Source organism: Harmonia axyridis, chromosome 4 (genome assembly GCF_914767665.1).
Source record: "Harmonia axyridis chromosome 4, icHarAxyr1.1, whole genome shotgun sequence".
Classification (NCBI taxonomy): domain Eukaryota; kingdom Metazoa; phylum Arthropoda; class Insecta; order Coleoptera; family Coccinellidae; genus Harmonia; species Harmonia axyridis.
Genome location: NC_059504.1, coordinates 6,297,457 through 6,321,717, shown reverse-complemented (window position 1 = coordinate 6,321,717; position 24,261 = coordinate 6,297,457). Strand labels below are relative to the sequence as shown.

General features: G+C 35.2%; 1 protein-coding gene across 5 annotated transcripts in view; it reads right to left on the bottom strand.

Moving 5' to 3' along the window:
* LOC123679294 (protein vein) overlaps positions 1–24,261 on the bottom strand; it is a 71,044-nt gene that overhangs the window by 32,845 nt on the left and 13,938 nt on the right. The gene's annotated exons all lie outside the window — the stretch shown is intronic.

Here is a 24,261-nt window from a genome sequence, read left to right as displayed (position 1 = left end):
TATATGTGATAGCATTGGTAACCAATATGAAGGTGCAGATCTAATAGCTCCAGCGATAATTCTCATAGAAACGTTCAGCTGTGCATCTATTTCATAAACATAAGCACTATTTAACCAAACAGAACAACAGTATTCAGCAGCTGAAAAAACCAAGGCCAAAGCTGCCGTAAGAAGAGTGCTGGCATCAGCACCCCTTGAAGAACCAGCTAATTTTTGAAGAATGTTATCGCTCGACTTACAATTTCGAATGTAAATTATCCAATTCAAAAAGGATCAAGTCTATAACTCCAAGATATTTGGGAATACGTTTATAACTAGAAAATCTTTCAACGTGAAAATAAAAAATTGTCGATTTCGATTTGCACCTAATCTTGGTGCTCCCATACCTCTCGGAGGAGGTTTTTCAACGCTCGGAAATGTTCCCAGGGCTTTCAATGAGCGCGCCGACAAATCGGAAAGCGATATTTCGCAACCGTCGGCCTGCCATATAAGCGATTCCCATTTAAATAAAATTGACTAAGAGAATATGCGCTTATTCCTCGAATAGTGATGCAAAAAACCGAGCGACCGGTCCTGCATAATTCCTCACTCGGTGCATGTGTGCCAGTTTTTGCCGCCATTACCTAAAACTACGAACTGGCCGTCATAGCGATTCGAGTACGTTTACAGGGTGTCTTATTTACATCGAAAATTGGCATGAGGATTGCGGATACCCGCCTTGGTTGGGATGTTCTTTGAAATTCCTCATTGTCGCTGGCTTTTTGTCCGACGTCCGAATATTATTCGAAATGTTATGAATTTATTTTGTGAACAGTTTCTCACAACGCCAACGTTTGGAGTCCAGTCAATTATTGCTCACAAAGGCCTCTCACGGGAAAGTTTTAGGGTAGATCTGATTCCTTCGATTATACATGTTTTTTGTGGTGCTGGATCTGAATATTACGTTTGCTACCAAAATTTCAAGTTGGAACATTGAAAAAAATGCCTAAAAAATGTAAAAATTTCATTTTTGGCGGTTTTTTGCATATAACTAAATATCTATTTTACGTGAATCGCCTTCCTATACAAAAACAAAGTAGAGAAAATTTCCTATGAATTTCATACATTAAGTTTTTTGTATTTTTGAAGGCAACAGAGGTAGAAAAACGCGTATGCCACAAGGCTAATCTAGTGTGATGGCAAACTTGGCTGCGAAGCTGAGCATATCAGTTTCGTTTTCGAGATACAGGGTTTCGAAATTTGAAAAAAAAAGTTTTTTACTTATAACTCCGGTATTATTACATTCATTGTTTAAATTTTTAGGTACCTATTGAAGTCTAAATGATGTATTGTTTCGAATAGGGATTCATCAAGACAAGTAGCTTGACATTTTAACCATTTTAACTACTTGACTTGAAAATCAAGCTCGTGAAAAATTACATACTTGAGCTTGACTTGACTTGATATTAGATATTTATTGCTTGACTTGATATCAAGCTACTTAATATTACTTGAGCTTGATATGCACGCGTCGCACGGCATATATTTCTGCAATATCGTGCACGATTAGGCTAAATGAGGGGATTCCTCGAGCGCTGAGAGACTGAAGCATTCGCCAGTGTGAGTTTATTAGTACATTCTCGCATTTCTATGAAATCTATTGGTAGATTTTGGTAGTTTCAGAAATATCTTTCCAAACTTGGCCAAAATGGCCAAGGATTTTTTATCAACGCCAGCATCTTCAGCTCCTGTTGAAAGACAATTTTCCAGAGCTGTTCTTACAGTTACAAAAACCCGCGATAGGTTAGGCGACAAATCTATAGGACGTCTCATGTGTCTGAGATCCTGGATGGAAAATTATGAAATCAAACAAAGCCTGGAGGTTTCTCAATATTAAGAAACTTCAGTTTTTTATTATTTTTTATTTTGTTATGATTTATAGTGATTTAATTTATGTTTCTATTTCAAAAATGTTGATATTTTCGGTTCTTTTATACAATAAGTTTAATAAATAAAAGTGTTTTTTGCAAGAATTCTTCTTATTTCATCATTTTTATAATATAACTGCTAAAAATCAAGTAGCTTGATATGATTCAAATACTTGATACATAAATACTTGACTTGAGATTGAAAAACTACTACTCGACTTGAACTTGACTTGAAAATCAAGCCAAGCCATGAATACCTACCAACAACGTCTTCTAAGCATGTTGGGGGACACGTAAAAACTGCGTATACTTTATCTATCTATGAAATCTTTTTTGCACTTTTTTTCAAAGTTCTGTCACGTAATTCTGGTGGCAAATCTCAGATTCAGACTCGGCACACCAAAAGAAATATAATATCGAAGAAATCAAATGTACCCCAAAACTTTCCCGTGAAAAACACATATTGACTGGACTGTTGATGGCATATTTAAAATTCGAAAGAATGTCGGCGCGCTCGAAAGAAGTTGCCCACAGTTTCTCAAGCGGGCTTGAACAAGCTTCGACAAGCATTCGCTTTAAAAATATCATATTTATACATATAAGATATGACCGAACAAGGTAAGATGTTATTGTGTTTTAATGAAGTGCGGACTTCTATGGGCGACCTTGTCAAATAAGAATGATCGATCACTACATAAGAAACTAACTGCATAAATTTGATAAAATATAATAAATTCAGATGAAGAGTTTTTTCAGTAGGAATGATACACGAAATGGTTATAACGGCAACAATGTGTATTATTTTTTTGACACTTCTTATGTCATTTGTGTTCAAAGATGTTTGATCATGGAAAGATGCACGATTAAGCAACGTTGAACATGAACATTATTCAATTAAACTTCTCACTTTTCATCGTATTGTAGACAAATTTTAATATAGGACTTTTTTTCCTTAGAGTTATTCAAGGAATCACTCATTTCAAGTCAAGCTCAAATCAAGTAGCTTGAATATCAAGTCAAGTAACAGTCAAATTGAAAAGTCCCCGGTCTACCATAGTAAAACACATTGTTTTGGCAAAATTCGATTTTATTATTCAACATAGTTGCCTTCGAGGGCGATACAGCGATTATAGCGATCTTCCAACTTTTCGATACCATTTTCGTAGTACGATTTGTCTTTAGTTTCAAAATAGGCCTCAGTTTCGGCGATTACTTCTTCATTGGCGCTAAATTTTTTCCAGCGAGCATTCTTTTGAGGTCTGAGAACAGGAAAAAATCGCTGGTTGCCAGATCTGGCGAATAAGAATACGAGGATGCTGAAGCAATTCGAAGACAAATAAACACATTGTTGGTTTTGATCGATTGTGAGCTCGCGCAGCACCCATTTTGCATACAGTTGTCTCATGTACAATATTCGTGAATGATATAATAATCTACACGTTCAAATGATATCTTCACAATGTCTGCTATCTCGATCAACTTCACTTTACGGCCGTTCAAAATTATTTTGTGAACTTTTTTGATTTTTTTCGTCGGTCCTTTTGGGCGGTGCTCAGTTCACCACGTTTAAACTTAGCACACCAATCAATGATGGTTGATTTTTCTGGTGCAGACCCCGGAAACTCTTCATCAAGCCAAGATTTTGCTTCAACTGTCTTTTTTTCCTTTCAAAAAGCAATATTTTATCAGCACACGAAATTCTTTTTTTTTTTCATCTTTTTTCAAATAACAAAAGTAGCTACACTCACAACGCAATATCTCACAAACTAATGTTTGGAACAAACATATGTATATTTCGGCAAATTGTTCATTTGCAATATTAATACGTGGCACCATATTTTGCTAAATTCTCTATTTGAAGGAAACCTACAAATGTTAGCATTGAATTAAGTTTTCGATATCTCACAAATACTACGCCATAAACGAGATATATTCTACGCCTATGGACTCAAAACGTGAACTTACCTATGATAGGTTAGGTTTTCATTTCCGATGTTTTACACACTATATATGTTTTTCGAGTATTTACCATGATCAAAATTAACAATATGTAACTTAAAATTCACAAACTTGTATGAAATAACGCCGATTACAAACGTGAAATTAAAATGAACACTTAACCCTTAACGCACCTCTAGTTGACACGTGCATTAACAACAACAGAACCGTGTTGCCGAATCCTCAGAATATTCGCAAAACATCTATGCCACAGAACGGAGAAAAGATTACTTCTTCCTCAGAATGGCAACGCAGTACATTATAAGTGTTTGTAAACAAAAATGTTATAGCGATGTCAACAAATGCTATAAGGCACCTCTATCTTTTCTTTCCTCTGAGGTTGGTACTAACTAAAAATCATATGGATTTAATACTAGCACCGCCATCTGTGCATCAGACCGGGGACTTGAATATCAAGGTTAAACAAAGGTTTATTATTAAAATAATTAATAATGAAACAATAATAATTGAAATAACCAATTTCCTACTAATGCCTATAATAATTTTATCACCTGGTTAGAGTGGCAGTATTACTGAGGCCAATAATTGAGAAGTAATAATGGTAAAAATATTATTGTTATCGTTCGATGGTACTCTATGTTAATCTTTCGAATATAGTTTCTTTTCGAGTTGTGGTACGTGTTGAACCATGTTGGTAGTGGACTTTTTTTTCGATACATTTGGACTTTTGCTCATTTGCTTTTACGGAGCACTTGAATTTGCGGTATATTGTTTCACCGACCCCTTTGGAGTAATACTGTTGTGTCAATACGAAGATTATCAATTTATACTATTTTGCTCAGTCGATGATTTTCAATTGATTAGTTCTTTTAGACGGGAAGATCACTTACTTATATAGAACAGTGTTTTTATTACTGAAAGGTGTGTGCAGTTGCATTTAAATTTTGAACCATGTTGGTAGTAGACTTGTTTTGGTTTTTCGATACATTTCGACTTTTGTTAATTTGCTTTTACGGAGCACTTGAATTTGCGGTATATTGTTTCACCGACCCCTTTGGAGTAATACTATTGTGTCAATACGAAGACTATCAATTTATACTATTTTGCTCAGTCGATAGTTTTCAATTGATTAGTTCTTTTAGACGGGAAGATCACTTACTTATATAGAACAGTGTTTTTGTTATTGAAAGGAGTGTGCAGTTGTTAGTTGTGTGTAGGAGAATGTCTGCTGAATTATATCTTATATTTGATTTTTTCAATATGAAAAGTTTGGAAAACGTAACATCGGCAAGAAGACAATGCGAGGTAAAAAAACCAGATTTAATAACTTAACTCAGTTAGAAGATCGATATGATCACAGCTGCAGAATATTTGGAAATATATTAAAAAAAGAAGTTTGGAATCTGATGTAGATGAGAATAACAAAATAATACAAGAGAATTATGACAGAGACACAAGTTCAAAACTGAAGCATGGCACCAAGAGACGAGAAAAAAATAAACCAAAGTATGAACTGGAGAAAATTGATTGTAAATTATTTAAGACTGTGATATCCTTACCTTGTTATGTAAAGTTAAATAAATTTTATTTTTTTATATGTTTTTGAATTTTACTTGGGTAAAATAGGGGCAGGTAATGCTTATGCAGAAAACTGAAAGGTACTTATTATTGAGATATTATTGCAACTTATTAATATAGTTTTATGCAAGTGTTTATTTTGATTTTTTCAGTCAACATTAGTATTGATATTTGAATATTGAAGCATTAAGCGGGAACACGACCACGTGACAATCTCGTGATCTGTCAATATTTGTCCAGAGGAGGAGGGACAAAAATGATATGCGGTGTTGCCAGAACGATTGAATAATCAGTAGAAGTTTGGAATATTACAATAGTTTAAACTTTCGTCAAAAGGGAGTACTCTACGAGTTTTGCTCTTCTGCAATGATTTCTTGAGAATATTTTTAAAATACATGAGTGCTTTGCAGCGATACCATATCATCAATTTTTTTGCGAAAAACGAAAATTTACCAAAATAGTTTTTTTTTCATTGGTAAATTGAAAATATTGAAATGCTCCAATGTAGAATATTGTTTGAAGAAATATCTCTAATTTCGTTTTGATGATCTGTCATGTGTTAAGTGAGTCGTTGAAGTTGAGCACATTTTAATAACTAATTCTTTTATAATGGTGAAAGTTAATTTGAATATGTTTCAATTTGCAACGTATGAAATTGACAGATTATAAGTCCATAATTTATTTGAAGAGATAACCAATTCATTTTAGGAATTGTTAAGTACCCAAGATAATAATTATTATTATGCTTTATTGAAAACTGTGACTGCAATATTTTTACCATTTTGAGGTGAATTCCAATGCGTTGTTGAAGCGTTTGATAACATAGTGACGAATCCTTCAAAATATTATATATATTTATGATATATACGATTTTGTCTCGAAATCCAAATTCCAAAATTGACAAAATATTAATAACCAACAAAAAAAAAATTCAAAATATCCAACTGTGCAAATTGAGTAAACGGTTAACAAACTGAATATCTAAATTAACATAAGAACAGGCGCGAGTTCAGGAATTTTGCTGTGTTTTGATACAATTTTTCCACTTGTCTTATATTTCAAAAACTCACTGAATTTATCAACTTGAAACTTGTATAGCTACTTCATAAGAATACGCTCTATTAGTGTGACGTCACACACCGCCATTTTTGGTTCTCCTGTCAGTGTTCGGAATCCAAACAAATAAATTGTCATTCAAATTAGTACGGTGTCGTTGAAGGAATTGGCCTATTTTCATAAATAAGAGTATTTGAGGAAATATTTCAGTATTCATTGATAGACAGAAGGAACGAGGTTAGTACCAGTAAGTTTGAATCCTGTATCATTCCCCAGATTTTGTATAAAGCCGTGTTTATTTGTTGAACTTCAAGTTCGAACTTACTGGCATTCATTTCGTGCTTTCTGTCTCTATCAATTAATAGTAAAATCGTTGCTTAAATAATCTTATTTATCAAAATAAGCCAATTTCTTAAACGACAACGTATTAATTTGAATGACAATTAGTTTGTTTGGATTCCGAACTAAAATGGCGGTGTGTGACGTCATCACTAATAGAGCGTATCGAAACAGCAATTTCAAAAAGTTCAAATTTATTTTCACAAAATAATTTTGAATGACCGTAAAGTGAAGTTGATCGAGATAGCAGACATTGTGAAGATATCATTTGAACGTGTACATCATATCATTCACGAATATTTGTACATGAGAAAGCTGTGTGCAAAATTGGTGCCGCGTGAGCTCACTAAGTGTGAGCTCACGCGGCACCAATTTTGCACACAGCATCGATAGTTTTTCCGATAATTATTATCAAGTTATCATATTGATGGTGCACATTTTAATTTTATGAATATGAATGAGACCTAAAAATTCAGAGACCACCTCACTTGAAACACCCTTTATATAAACGGTGTTTTTTTTTAGAGCTATAGAACTTTAAATTGCAATAAAACAACGATGGATTATTCGATTGACATGAATTTTATTTATCCGCAAGATAATCTTGTGGCATTACATTGCAAATATGATTTCTGGCATATGACTGCCACGGCTGGCTCGGATGTAGTCCAATCTGGACGTCCAATTTTCGATGACTTTATCCAACATTTGTGGCCGTATATCGGCAATAACACGGCGAATGTTGTCTTCCGAATGGTCAAGGGTTTGTGACTTATCCGCATAGACCAAAGACTTTACATAGCCCCACAGAAAGTAGTCTAGCGGTGTTAAATCGCAAGATCTTAGAGGCACAGGTCCAAAACGTGAAATTAGGCGGTCACCAAATGTGTCTTTCAATAAATCGATTGTGGCACGAGCTGTGTGACATGTTGCGCCGTCTTGTTGGAACCACAGCTCCTGGACACCATGGTTGTTCAATTCAGGAATGAAAAAGTTAGTAATCATGGCTCTACACCGATCACCATTGATGTAACGTTCTGGCCATCATCGTTTTTGAAGAAGTACGGACCAATGATTCCACCAGCCCATAAAGCGCACCAAACAGTCAGTTTTTCTGGATGTAACGGTGTTTCGACATACACTTGAGGATAAGCTTCACTCCAAATGCGGCAGTTTTGTTTGTTGACGTAGCCATTCAACCAGAAGTGCGCTTCATCTCAAAACAAAATAAAATGGATGCAGTGCGCGATACATATTCCGCACAGAACCATTATTTTCGAAATGAAATTGCACTATTTGCAAGCGTTGTTTAGGCGTGAGTCTATAATAATAATATAATAATATGGTTTATTCACAATTAAATTTACATTGATTGCTTTTGACAAAAAAGTAATGTACATACTGGAAAACTGAACAAAATAATAAGCCAATACAACACAAAAAAAAAAGACTGTTGCTGAATAAACATAGATTTCCTCCAAAAACCGAAGGTTGCACGGAGGATTAATCTCTTCTTAATATGTGCATCTGTTTTGTGACCATGGCATTGAAGCAGTTTTATGAGCAAGGTACGACTTAAGACGTTGGACATCGCTATCTCTGGTTGATCATGTCTGCTACTTTAGCTCTACCAATTTGTCCCAAATAGTTTTTAATATACTTGCTGAATAATTTGCAGGAGTTTAGTGAATAAAATTTAGTTAGCAGTTCACCCTCCAGCAAGTTAAAAATACGTGGCATGATGTAAGTATATGTACGTTGTCCTACAGTCTTCTTCGTTCTATGGGTCTGTACTTTCGGCTTTTCTGTTCTACGAGTATTATATCCGTGATTGAGGTACTCCATCGAATTTCGATTTTTAAAGCTTTGCATAAGTAGGGTGTGGAAGTACATCCCTCTCATATCAAGAACTTTTGCTTCCAAAAAAAGATTATCTGTTGGATACAATCTCTCCCTACGTAGCATGATTCTCAAGAAGTAATTCTGTAGAACCTGTAATCCTTTTAGATGTATATCATACAGGCCACCCCAGGCCAGAATACCATATTGAAGCCGGGATTCTACGAGTGCATGGTATAATATTTTCATCTGCTTGAATCCCAATATTTGATTAAGAGAGCGAAATCGATGGAGAAATCGTCGCAGTGTATTTATTGTATTACGGCAGTGAACATCCCACCGGAGATGCCGGTCGATATGTATACCTAGGTACCTAATGGAACTCACTTGGCCAATTCTGAATGTTGTTTCTCCGTCACATATCAACAGATCATCAAAACGTGGTAGCCCACTTGCGCAAAGTGAAAAAGGTAAATATTTAGTTTTTTCCTCATTTACTGTCAAGTATCTGCATTTAATAGCATTCAAAACATTTTTCATGTCTTTCTCGACTAGCACTTTTAAACTACTCCATTTCAAGTCCTTATAGAGAATGGCTATATCATCTGCGAAACAGATTATCTTTCCCATACAATCAATACCTAGTATGTCATTTATATACAACGTGAATAAAACAGGACCCAGTAACGTGCCTTGAGGCACCCCACACTGTATTTCCAACACATCACTCAACACTTCACCAACCTGCACCCTCTGTGACCTATTTTTTAAATACGTACTAAATAGTTGAAGGGGTATTCCACGCACTCCAATATTTTCCAAGACATTCAGCATCTCATTATGATTTACCGTGTCAAATGCCTTTGAGAGGTCCAAGAACACACACACTGCCGCCTCATTAGCATCCAAGATCCTATACACCATATCAGACAGGTACGATACAGCATCCGTCGCAGACTTCCCCTCACGAAAGCCAAACTGATTATGTGATATGATCTCATATTTTTCCAGGTAGCTGTTCAACCTCGTTCCGACAATCTTCTCAAATACCTTGGCAAAAGAGGTAATCAGCGATATAGGCCTATAATTTGAAGGTGATTCCCTTGTTCCCTTCTTATATATTGGTCTCACAATTGATAATTTAAATTCCTTGGGACAACAACCAGACTGCAACACTTCATTTAGTATATGCGCCAACGGGACAGATATTTCGTCTTTAATTTTCCCCAAGGTTTCACCTGTAATGCCATCGTATCCCGGAGATTTATTCCTCTTTAAGTTATTAATCGTTGACTCAACTTCTGCTGGGGTCGTTGGGTTAAGAAAAAAAGAATGTTGAATTTTTCCCGGCTTGAATGGTTTTGTGTCTGCAACAGTTAGGTTATTTGCAAGGTCCGATGCAGCATTTATAAAATAGCCATTAAAAATATCAGCAACCTCCCTTTCATCCTCTGTTCTCGAACCATCTCCTCCTCGAATCCCCTTCACTCCGACCTTGTTTCCACACTTATATTTCTCCTTTAGTATACTCCATAAATTCCTTGAGCTACCCCCATTCTTCTCTATCTTCTCGCTGTAATAGCTGCACTTGGCTGCCCTAATTATTCGGTTTAGGTGGTTTCGATATCTGACAAATTCCTCTCTATATTTGTCTGGTTCTCTAATGTATTTCTTATAGAGCTCGTTTTTATGATTTACAGATTCAACAACCCCCGCAGTTATCCAGTCCCTTCTCCCCGTATTCCTCCTCCCCATCTTAATCCTCCTAGTATTTCTCTCTACCATGTCCATTATCGTCTGAAGAAAATACGTTGTCTTCAACTGAGAGGTCCCCAACGAGTACAGACACCCCCATTCAAATTCCGACATCTCAAATTTGAGAGTATCATAGTTTATAATACAATGATATCTCTGCTTCCTATGGTTTTTCCCCCCTCTTTTCATGGGGAGGTTTATGGCTGTAGCACGATGGTCTGTTATGTATGTCTGCACTGTTGCCGCCCAAACCAAAGACTCGTCATCCGGAGACCCACTTCTCAGAAATATATGATCCAAGCAAGATCTGTTTCGTGTTTCTTTGTTTATCATAGACCTATAATCGTATTCACTCATGACGTTCATATAATTTGATACTATTTCACTAGATTCATTCAAAATATTGATATTTAAATCTCCAACGATTACATGACTTTCAACCACTGCGGACTTTTTCTGTTTCAGATATCTCTCGAGTGACACAATGAAATCATCAACATCTGTTGATGGAGGTCTATAAACACCAGTGACGAGTAATTTCCTACCTTGTGGAAGAGTGATCGTGACCTCAAGTACCTTCACTGGTTTAATATGTACAATATTGTGCTGGAAGGTGTAACATGTCTTCAAATAAACAACTACTCCATCGTTCTTATTTATCTCGCCCTGATTATAAACCATATTATACCCCGCAATACCAAGGCTCTCTTCATCTAACAAATTGAAGGTTTCTGTTAAAATCAAGCAATCTGGCAGAGTATCAAGTTTCCTGAGGAGTATCATCAATTCATCAAAATTCTTATGGAGACTCCTAATGTTCTGATGCAGTATTTTGAAGGTAACTTCACCCGAGCGCTGAGACCACCTGTATTGATCAACATCAAGACACTCAACTGTAGGTGTAGGCGAAAAATGGACATCTCTTATACTAGGATCCATCTAATTAGTGAAATTCAAAACAACAACAAAAAGAAAACAATGAGGAAACAGTGAACCAACACACAGCGCGACGACAACCCAACAAGAAAAAAAAAAAAAAAAAAAGAAACAAGAAAAGAAACAACAATAAGAGTACGCTTTTATTTATTTTTTCGAGCGCGTCTTCATCTTCTCCCTAGCGATATATGATAAAGAACCTCGCAGTTGAGTCCCCGAAGTCCCCGCTGAGAAGGACTCTTGTCGACCCTTATCTGTCGGTCCTGCAGCTGCTCTCAACACTGCCTTATCTTTGCTCTGGACAGATTTTGAAACCAGTTGGCTATCCTGCTGGAGCGCACGCTGCTCGTTTGGAGTTTTCTGTGTCCGCTCCTGATATTTTTCAACGTTGGGAGTGGGTGGAGCGCTATTTGTGCGTTTAAAAGGAACCTCTTGTAGTTCCCTGAGTTCTTCCAGAGTATAAGCTGTGTTTTCTATATACAGTCTATTTCCTCTAATCTGACAATTTGATATATTTTGGTCCCTCAGATTAGAAAGATAACCCCGAAGCTGATTGTACTCCTCACGCTGATGTTTCGTCAAATCGTGAGCGAAGTATACTTCTTTTCCCTTAAGCATTCGCAGATTTTGAAATATTCCCCTCTTTATCCGGTAGGATAACAACTCAACTTTAATTGGGCTGTTTTTCGATCTTCCTAGGTGGTAAACATCATTGATATCTGATTCAACGAGTTTGAGCCCCAACAGTTTATTTATTTCGTGGCAGATAGAGTTTGCACTCAGTGTCTCTGGTACGTCTGAGTTTAGGCCATATATTACAAGGTTATTCTTCCTCACTCTACCCTCCAAAATTTGAACAGCTCCCCTGAGATCAGCGTTTTCCTCTTCCAAAATTGAAACCTTTTTTCTGAGAGTCTCTACTTCTAATATGATATTCGCCTCGACCGCTTGCATGCCACGCTTCAATTCATCTCTACTTTTTAATATTTCATCATGCAGACTCTTTAGAGTGATCTCAGACTCGGACATTGCTCAGTAATGAACGGAAAATATGAGGATAGGAAAGGGTTCCACGTTCTTCACTCCAATGGGCCAGTAATGAAGGCTTCTCGATGAATATGGAGGGCCACGGATTGATCGGAAAATTGATTGGGTCAAGAAGAATCAGGATGTGAACAATTTAACAAGCGATAGTTTTCACAATACGCATACAGGAAAACAACCGTGACCGCAACTCTCACACATGAACAAGCAGCCGATAATAAAATAATGATAATCAAAAGAAAAGATATTAATTTTCAGCCGACAATATGTTTACACGTGCAACTTTTATGGTTTAGAATTTATTTGTTTACGAACTACAAACAATTTCAGCTGCACTCAAGTCTATTTCAGTGAAATTCAACTTAAGAAAATTGGGCTCACGTGAATCCTGTAAGCAACGATATCTCGACTCACAAATTTTCCGCAAATTTCTACCTTCTGAACATCCGATTTAACACAACAATAAGCAACGCGACCTGCACTCATGCACTCACTTTAAAATAAAGTCTATTCATGATGCATTGCCAAACTAAACTGAGAATAAATCACTTGACAACTGTTAAATCGGTCGCCATCTTGAAGAGTAATGCCAACTTAAAGTTATAGACCTCGAAAAAAAACACCCTATAGCTACGTTGCACAACCTGTATAGGAAGCGACTGATAAAATCTTATCGATAACGATTATCGATGAAGTAACCGATAATAATTGATAATATCAGAAGAGGACAATAATTTGTTATTTGCGCACACCCGGTATGTAGGTCCACCTCGGGTGGCATGTCTCCGGCATGTCTTCGCTACGAATGACCTCAATATATGAGAATTGCGACTCATGAATACTTGTATTAATTGTTCGTGCGAAGCATACTGGAGTAGTGCAGCGCAGTCCACAGAAGGACGATGCAGTTTGTCTTCTTTCCCAAGGATGAACATCGCACAAGATCACAATATTGAGTGGATACTCGGAATTTGTGGTCCACGGATATTTTTTCCGTTTCTAAAGTGGCAAAAGAGGTTAATGACTTTCTGATGTCGTCGAGGTTCAAACGATAATATGTTAGTACTAGGTTAGGATTTTCAAGAGCAACTTTTGAAATGTTTGAGTCAACATGACGCAGACATATCAATTCGAACATATATTTTTCTCTAATTCTGTGGTTATTCCGTTCATTCTTCCACATCTTGTAGAACAAAATCGTGCGAGAATATATCAGAAACGCCAGTTTTTATGGTTATATTTTATTATTCTATGTTGGTACTCAGAACTTTCCGCCACGGCTTTATCTGTCAATTCATCAATTTGCCTTAAAGAAATCAGTTCTGCCAACCAACATTTTTCAATGCAAAAATCACTAAGATATATTTATGGAAATATTTCATTAATTTCAATGAAAATGCAAGGAATTAGAGAAAATAATGTATAATACTCGTACAGAAGGCTCATTCTACCACTCGTTCATTCCAAAACTCGCCACTTCGTGGCTCGTTTTTGAATTTTGAACTCGTGGAACGATATCAATGCCTTCTGCACTTGTATTATAAATAACTATTTTAGGATCATTTTTTCTCGGTTAGAATTTTCAAGAGTAACGTTTGAAATATTTAAGTCAATCAACCTAAGCCAAAGGAGCTTTTTTGGATTTTTGCAATGTTACATGTTTCATATTGTTTTGTTCAATTTCTGATGTCGTCGTGGTTCAAACGATAGGTATTGTTTAGTTCTAGGTTATAATTTTCAGGACCAACTTTTGAAATATTTGAGTAAACAAGACATAGAAATATCCAGTCCATCAACTTTTTTAAGGAGCTTTTTATGGTTTTTTCCAATGTTAGATTTTGCATATTGTTTTGTTGACTTTCTGATGTCGAGGTTCAAACGAATGAGCTCTACTGACTCACCCTGTATAGAGGAACCGCACAACTTTTCCACCTTATTAACTCTATCGCATCGATTCAGAAACACCCTTCACTCACTTATCAAAGATATATCACACCCTGTATTAATATACAGATTTAATTTAAGAGTTGTCGTTCAAGGAAACAAACCTCCAGTTTAAAATTAAACTTTCGATCGATACATGTGTGGTTAAGCTCAGCTCACAGAGAGCGTCGGGTTCGTGTTGAAAGGATGTAAAGGAAGTAAAAAGCAGAACACCATAACACCAGGATGCGACTGGTGCAGACTGCTTGGCGAACAGGAAGAACTCACCCAGACCCATCTGCCGTGTGGCTTGTGAATGTCTACCACTTTCGACATCAGATGGTGTAAATTAGCGAATGTCCCACGTGCCTAGCAAAATCTGTACGTTATTTCGACTCGATGCCCGTCGGCTAAAACAAGGCGTACCAAACGCTAGAATTCCATTCGCCAAATTGCTTCTGTTCCGAAGAAAGGCTGTGGAATTCTTGAAAAAAAAAATTGGATCACTTGAATTTTCTTATTTTTATTTACCTATAGGGTTTATACACGGTGTCCTGGCACTACGTGACTCTTTCTCAGGTGTGAATCCACTATATGGAGACGAGTCAGGATATTTTTGATTTTTTTTCTACCACACACCCCCCTCAGAAGATGGAAACCATAAAGAGCTACTGAAAACAAGTTGATCAACTTTATATTTCAGTGTCATGTTGACTCAAATATTTATATGTTGCTGCTGAAAATTCTCACCTAAAACTTACACCATATCTTATCGACATCAGAAAGTCAACAAATCAATATACAAAACCTAACATTGTAAAGAAACATGAAAAGCTCCTGAAAAAAGTTAATCGACTGGATATTTCTATGTTTTGTTTACTCAAATATTTCAAAAGATGGTTTTGAATATTATAACCTAGATTTAAAAAATATTTATCGTTTGAAATTCGACGACTTCAGAAATTCAACAAAACATTGAAACATTTACGGAATCCATAAAAAGATCCTTGAAAATAGTTGATTGACTTGATAATTCAATTGTCATATTGACTCAAATATTTCAAACATTACTCTTGAGAATTCTAACAGAGAACTAAAAAATACATTATCGCTGTATCCTCGTAGACATCAGAAAGTCAACATAACAATATGCAAAACATTGGAAATTAAGAAACATAAAAAGCTCCTGAAAATTGTTGATCGAGTTGATATTTCAGTATCATGTTGACTCAAATATTTATAAGTTGCTCCTGAAAATTCTTACCTGGAACTAACACCATATCTTATCGTTTGAACCTCGACATTAGAAAGTCAACAAAATAATATGCAAAATCTAACATTGGAGAAAACCATAAAAAGCTCCTGAAAAAAGTTGATTAACTGGATATTTCTATGTCTCGTTTACTTGAATATTTCAAAGGTTAGTCCTGAAAATTATGACCTAGAACTAAACAATACCTGTCGTTTGAACCTAGACGACATCAGAAATTCAACAAAACAATATGGACTTGATATTTAAGTGTCATCTTGACTCGAATATTTCAAAAGTTACTCTTGAAAATTCTAACCGAGAACTAAACAATACGTTTTTGCTGAAACCTCGACATCAGAAAGTTAACAAAACAATATGCAAAATCTAACATTGGAAAAAACCATAAAAAGCTCCTGAAAAGAGTTGATCGACTTTATATTTCTATGTCTTGTTTACTCAAATATTTCAAAAGTTGGTCCTGAAAATTATAACCTAGAACTAAACAATACTTATCGTTTGAACTTTGACGACATCAGAAACAATATGAAACATGAAACATTGCAAAAATCCATCTAGGATCTATGACAAATATTTTAGGATTCTTCTATTCTTGGATAGGGATTCAATTTTCACTTTTTTTTCCAAATTTCGAGTTCGAATTTCCTCGAAACTGTGAGGTATAACAAAAATCGGTGAGCGGTGTCAGAATTGACAAACCCTAATTATCCGAATTTCGAACTAACCCGAAAATTTTTTTTGTCGAACAATTTTTGTAAAACTTTCCATACGTAACCCTTAAAACATTTTTAAAAATTAAAAGTTGTTTCATGGGACTCTTGTATAATTTAATTGATTGATTGGACAATGTAGATCACGAAAATGCTTTCAGTTTGTCGATTAGTACATTATTTCAGAAATTATAGGTAAAAATCTGAAATTTTCGCAAAAAAAATATGGACGAAATTTCCGAGGCTGCAACTTCTCCTGGACGTAAGCTACTTCCTTGAAACCTCACTATGTTCCAGATTAGAGGAGTAATAATCAGGTAATAATCTGAAATTTTCAACAACAAAAAATTGATAATTTTCTCGAGGCTGCCATTTCTTTCAGACATAAGTTACGCACTTGAAACCTCACTATGTTCTAGATCAGAACTCGAAACGTTTTCATTTAAGGGGTCATGATTTCCTTATCTGATGAAAATAATCCAAAATTCAAATCAAATTTGAAAAAATTGACGGAAAATTAAGTGAGTTGAATATTTTTTAAGAAACACAATATCTCAAATATCTAGGAAACTGTTGATTTTCGGTTATCAATAAATATGGCTAAATCGACAGCAAATGATACTAACACCTCCTTCAAGATTCACCCAGTATTTGTAACAAATGTTTGTACGATCAATCCATAATAAAAAGTAATATATGCATCTAAATTATGATCAACTACCCATCAAATACTAACAGCTGAAACAATTAATTACGAGCAGAATAATTGTTTACTTTCTTCAACGCAATATATCGGTTAGCATTTTGATGCGAAGAAGAAAAATCTCTGGAAGCTCCGAATGGATGCCATAAATTCATACCACAAGATCGGAGTTATCGATCAAAGCAAGCATGGTTCGCGGAACATTCCTAGGATAGCTATCAAGTCGGCCATATGTATTGATGATGATGTTATAGACTAGCAGCCAGATAGATTGTTTTCGATTTAGTGGGAAAATCCTTGTACCGATCGGGCTCAAAGTGTGGAGAAATTTACGATGATCTGTAGTCATCGATTGACATAGAATCGAACAGAGTTGAATAGTGCACCGGTGACTTGATTAGTCTTGGTGGAAAGTAATATAGATGCGACCTTACAAGGTTCCTGGGACAAAACTGCTTTCCAGTATGTTCGAGTGGTCGCACATTTGGATCTCAGTCCTATAAAAGAATAAAGATCAAGTATATCATATATGGGAAGAATCACTGTAAATGGAGAATCGGGTAAGACAACGCGCGTCCATAGCTGTACCTCGGTGAGATTCGCACAGCCGTGGATGTCTTCAGAGGCCCCGTTCTACTACATACACTACTATCCGAGAAATTCCGAGATCATCATAAAAACGGTGAGGCGAAATTCGCGTTTCTTCATGTCTTCGGCTCTTTTCTTCTGTCAAACGCAAGACGGGGACCCCACAGGAGAATCGGCATGTGTGCACTTTTGACTTTGAGGGCCCCAGGACGTGGTGGAGAAACTGAGGTGGATAACCAACTGACACATCTGTAAGGTTGATCAACGCGAAAATGAACTAATCAAACGGGAAATCTATTGCAATTGGTTGCTCAATACGTGATTATGCTATTTGATGATCGCGTAATATGACAGAGATGGAAAATTCAGTGATATAAACTTATTATGTTAAAAATTTTGATTTTTCAAATTTTGGTTCAATAACTTTGGCGTCGGATAGAACAACTCTTTTCATGAAAATAGTTCATAGGAACATCAAATCCTATATCAAGCTTCATTTTCGAGATTTAGTGTGTCAAAGTTAAAAAAAAATCAGTTTGTTACTTATAACTATGGTATTATTACATATTTTGATTCAAATTTTTGGGAATCTTGAAGTTGTTTCGAATTAAGTAGGTAAGTGTCTTCTGCCATAACTATCCAGTGGCACAGATATAGGGGTAAGATGACTCTTCTCCTATTGAAAACCTACACCACTGTTTTTTTCGAGAAAATTTGCTTTGCGGGCCCCAGGACGTGGGGGAGAAACTGCGGGCCCCAGGACGTGGGGGAGAAACTGAGGTAACCAACTGACACATCTGTAAGGTTGATCAACCCGAAAATTGACTAATCAAACGCAATTGATTAGAAAAGACCATATAGTAATAAACAAAACTGAAATGAAGTGATCTGTTGTTGCTGTTGACGAATTCGAATCGTCTACATTATTAAGTGATTTTGAAGGACACTATATTCAAGTCAAGACGTCTTGACATTTAGTCGATCTGTCATCAAGAATAACTAGCTGTTCAGAAATCCAAACTATGTTTGACATATGATTGACTTTCTACACTCTGTCAACTTCTCAACTGACACGATAGTCAAATCAAAGTGTCGGATAATGCTTTGAGCAGAGTAAAAAACATAGATAGAGGGAGTATACACAATTTTTACATGTCTCCAACATGGTTAGATTACGTTGTCTGATTGTGATATATTTTCAAATCCACAATTCTACTATATCGTTATGAATGTATATTATATTCAATGAAATATATTTATTTGAGTGATTCCCGATTAAATATGCAGATTTGAATATTTGGAATCCGATATTTTTCCTAATTGTCGAATTTATAATAAGCAGAATATTTATTATTTTCTGTATGTACCTGCTGAAATCCAAGGTTTGGCAACTTTTGCTCTCCTAGTGTCATCGGTTGTTTCACGTCGTTTGGCGCGCTTGAAGTTTGTTTTATGAATTTCTCATATATTCAGGTATTTATGTCAATATATTTTGAGTTAATATGATATAATAATTAATCAGGTCACTGGGTATATTTTCAGTTGTAACCGTTTCATATTTTCTCACTTATTTGCGCCATCTTACGATTTCAATGATTGCGTAAACAAGAGGTCATGAAAAACAGGTAATCGAATAATATATTTTTGAGTGCCTTTGGGATGACTAGAATCATAAGACTAGAACGCATTCTGCCAAAACGAAACACGTAACACTTTGATTATGCCACGATGAATAAGCAACACAAATATAAACTTGTAGACCCGATTCTGATTCGTAAAGTTATTTGGTAATGTATTTTAAGAGTATGTAGAATTCTTCGAGGAAATTATTTTTTCATCATACCTGCTTTATTATCCTTTTTTCATGATCTGATGAAAAAGATGCTTATTCGCAAGATGAATTTCCATTTTGAGCCCTATATCTTCAAAATCTATAGCATGGATTCCCCTATAACAATTGGTTCAAAATCTTAACCACCGAAAATTGCGGATGCAAGCTAGTGGAGAAATCTGTGACTTCCGGAAAACACATAAAGAAACTAAAATTCGATGTTTGGATAACTCAATTTCACATTTCATGAATTATAATTAATTTTTCGTTGTTATTGTTGAGAAATCCATAAACTAATACAATTTCCAATTACGAATAATTCATTACAATTCTTGAAATGTCAAATTTAGTTATGGAAACATCGAATTTTATTTTCTTTCTGTGTTTTCCGGATGTCACAGACTACTCCACACAGAAAGGAGTTTTTTCTCTTTTAAGGTTCTTCCTCGATAACTCTTAAAGTATTCATTTTAGGTATAGGGTTTGCTTAAGTAACCCCCACTATTTTTGTACGTAGAATCGACTGAAATAATGAAAATATAGATTCTTAAAAATCTTGAGTTTTGATGAGTTTGAGTTGTCCAAGTTCATGATCTTCTTATGTACACCTTGCACATTTTTGGTATTTGCAGAATCGAAAAAACAATTTTTTTTTGAAAAAAGCTTTTTCTGCCAAATATTAAAAAAAAATGTGAATCCTCATCGCCACCATTTTTTTATGAGAATCCCATTAACTCATGAACCGTTGAATTTTTACCCAAGGTATGGCATATTGCTGAAATTTTCCTGAAAAAATCTAATGATGGAATAATATACTGGATGTACCATTTGAAATAAGGAAGCAGTAGTCTGTTTCCGGTGTAACCGGAAGTTGCAGATTTCTGAAAATATTTTAGGGAGAAAGATCATTGTCTCAAACCTAAATATACAAATTTTCAGCTCAAAATTATGATTTGTTTTCCATAAACGTCTAATAGGCCATCCCGATGAATCACTCTGTATCTATACGTAATACTACCTGTGTTGCATATTGTACTGGTACCTCACATTCGGTACTGTCCTGAATTACATATTACATCATTTGAAATTGAATTGATAACCTCTAAAATATAATTCTTCTTTTTCTGAAATATTATCTGCAGTTTCTGGATTTCAATTTACTATTCTGAATGACAACCTTGTTTTTCGGAACTTCAATTTCGTTTTTCTGAAATTGAATTAACAATTCTGAAATCCAATTTTTGGTCTATTCTGAATTGGGTAGGTACATGTTCCCTTTTATGAAATTGAACCTTGATTTTCTGAATTTGGATTGGAAAAGGTGTAGAACTCATTTCGTACGCTTCATCAATCGAATGATTTCATCATTCGAAACGGTTCGGTCGAATTTTCAGCCTCCCATAATACGATATTACGCTGCTGTTAGGTTGATGCGCAATTAACCTCGCGTAGACAATAACATGAGTCAATGGCTGAGCACCAGCAGCGTTATGTCAAGTCGGCAAAAGTATAAATCTGTCAATAGCCCTTAAAACGACTCAACAATGTGATCTTTTGTCGTTCGAAATAACAAACGCGGGACTCTCCCAAGTTGAGAGTCACTATCACATCAACATGTGTGTTTGTTTGTCAGTTAATAAGGCCCATTAAGTATACCCTGCTAGGCTTATCACAACTCGATGATTCGGAACTAGACTATGGGATGGAAGCTCAGAGGTGCATCCCATCGAAACTGCTTACTCTCAGATATGATCGATTTCGATTAGCTGAGGTAGAAACACGCGGAATATAATCTTTACATATCGACAGAATGTTTCAAAGGATTTAAGAAGGTGATTTTCTCTAATTCTGTGGTTATTCCGTTCATTCTTCCACATCTTGTAGAACAAAATCGTGCGAGAATATATCAGAAACGCACAGTTTTCATGGTTATATTTTATTATTCTATGTTGGCACTCCGAACTTTCCGCCACGGCTTTATCTGTCAATTCATCAATTTGCCTTGAAGAAATCAGTTCTGCCAACCAACATTTTTCAATGCAAAATCACTAAATGATATTTATGGAAATATTTCATTAATTTCAATGAAAATGCAATGAATTAGAGAAAATAATGTATAATACTCGTACAGAAGGCTCATTCTACCACTCGTTCATTCCAAAACTCGCCACTTCGTGGCTCGTTTTTGAATTTTGAACTCGTGGAAGAATATCAATGCCTTTTGCACTTGTATTATAAATAACTATTCCAATGACTATTTCCCTCGTCTCAATTTCAACCAATTACAAAAACTCAATTTTGAGTTACAAATGGTTTCTAGGTGGAAAAACTGTATGACAGCACCTGTCAGCGGTTTCTCCGCGGCCTCAGAGTCATAAACATAACAGAGGGAGCATATGTTATTTTCAGTAAGCAAATTTTCTTCCCAACATGAACTATCAAATTTGACATGAAGCGCGCGGAAATGAAAACATATCAGTGATACGACATTTCACTCAATTCACGAATTTCTCCACAAAGAACGCACTTTTTATATGTTCCATAGTGAATCAATGTTTCATATTAACTCAAAATATATTGAAATGAAAACCTAAATATATCAGATATTAGAAAACAAACTTCAAGCGCGCCAAACGACGTGAAACAACCGATGACACTAGGAGAGCAAAAGTTGTCAAAGCTTGGATTTCAGCAGGTAGAAACAGAAAAAAATAAATATTCAGCTTATTATAAATTCGACAATTAGGAAAAATATCGGATTCCAAATATTCAAACATGCATATTTAAACGGGAATCACTCAAATAAATATATTTCATACAATATAATATACACTCATAACGATATAGTAGAATTGTGGATTCGAAAATATATCACAATTCGACAACGTAACCTAACCATGTTGGGGACATACAAAAATTGCGTATACTCCCTCTATCAATGTTTATTAGTCTATGGCCGCAGTAAAACTTGAGAGCTTTTGACACCAAACATTACAATTCCTTCGATAACAAGTAATTATGGTCTCTGAAATAGTTTTGTCATATACCATTCGGGTATTTAATTTTTCCTGTGAAAAAATCTAAAAAATAAAATGCAAGGTTTTTCAAAATGAAACCTCTTCAATTTCAGTATTATTTGTTCTTAGTCAGTTATTACCATCTTCCAGAAATCTTGATATTACCCTAATTTCAATTTCAGTTTCACGCCCCTGTTTATTCAAAAGCAACAATCCTGGTGCAGAAAAAAGATAATAATTTAATGTTTTGACTGCGAAAAAGTAATTTTGGAGGTGGCATGACTCACTTGACGATATTTTATTTTTCTTGGCTCAGGATTTGAAAGGATAGCAGACTAGAATATACTCAATACTGAAAGGTACCGAAAATGAAAGTATAAATTGGGTGACAAAATCGAAATTTGTAACGAAATATCGACTCGGGCCGTGACAACACATTATTCAAACCTATTTTTTCGTCTGTATTTCGGAGTGTAAAGACGGATTTATTTTTATTTATTTTTCATGATAAATCGAATACGTGTAAAAAACACTTATAAATTATCTGGTTGGATTATTCGTTCATCAATTCTGATGGGAAATTTAAGGCAGTCCACGTTGCCAGTTTTCACTGCCAAATGGAATATACGTTACTTTCACTTTTGAAATGTTACGTATGGCATTGAGAGACAAAACAAGGGACTATTACAGGAAATAATTCAATAAGGTAAGTGGAGACTGAAAGATGACGTGGAGATCAGGATATAAGGTTTCGCAATGTACTATTTTAAACTTTGTTTTTGGCTTTGAATTGTACAAGAAAAATTTGGCAATTCTTGAAATATGCACATTTTGAAATGTTGAGATTTACAAATTTTCCGGAACTGCTACAAACTGATCAATTCATTCTAAAGGCTGATAAATCATCCCAATAAACTATATGACAAAATCAAGAAATTTAAAACGTATAACAGTGCAATGATGTTCATTTCGATATTTCTAGCTGCTATTTAAAAAACTTGGTATTTATATTAGTAACAAATTTAACAATATAATTCTTTTATAAGTTGAAACATTCTGTGGAGTGTGAGTAAATAATAAACGACTAAGTAAATTTGCAGTATTTTATTGGATGTTATTCCAATATTTTCCATCAAATTCGAGAAAGAATATATTTTGTCGTATATTGTTATTTTGAATTCCAAAATGCAATATACCTAAGTTAATCCTTTACAGGATAATACATTGAAATACATGTAGGTATTTTTGTTTTATAATTCAAGCGAAAATCCGCCAATTTGTTACTCTGATGTGAATGTGAAATGCTGGAAGATTGTCGAAATAAACATATTTCCATGCAGCTCAGATAATTTGTTGTATTATTATTATAGTTCGAGATCAAATCTATGATTCCACTGAATATCGGTTCTGGTTTTCCGATCAACATGAAAATTTTCCCAAATAACCTAAATAAAATTATTTTATTAGGCCAATTGAAAAGTCCCTGGTCTGATGCACAGATGGCGGTGTTGGTATTAAATCCATATGATTTTTAGTTAGTACCGACCTTCAAACGATACGTGTTAAAATTTGACAGTAGTCCGACCATTAGTTTGCGAGATATTGCATTGTGAGTGTAGCTACTTTTGTTATTTGAAAAAAGGCGAAAAAAGAAATTTCGTGTGCTGAAATTGCTTTCTGAAGGGAAAAAAATACAGTTGAAGCAAAATCTTGGCTCGATGAAGATTTTCCGGGATCTGCAGCTGGAAAATCAACCATCATTGATCGGTATGCTAAGTTTAAACGTGGTGAAATGAGGACCGAACG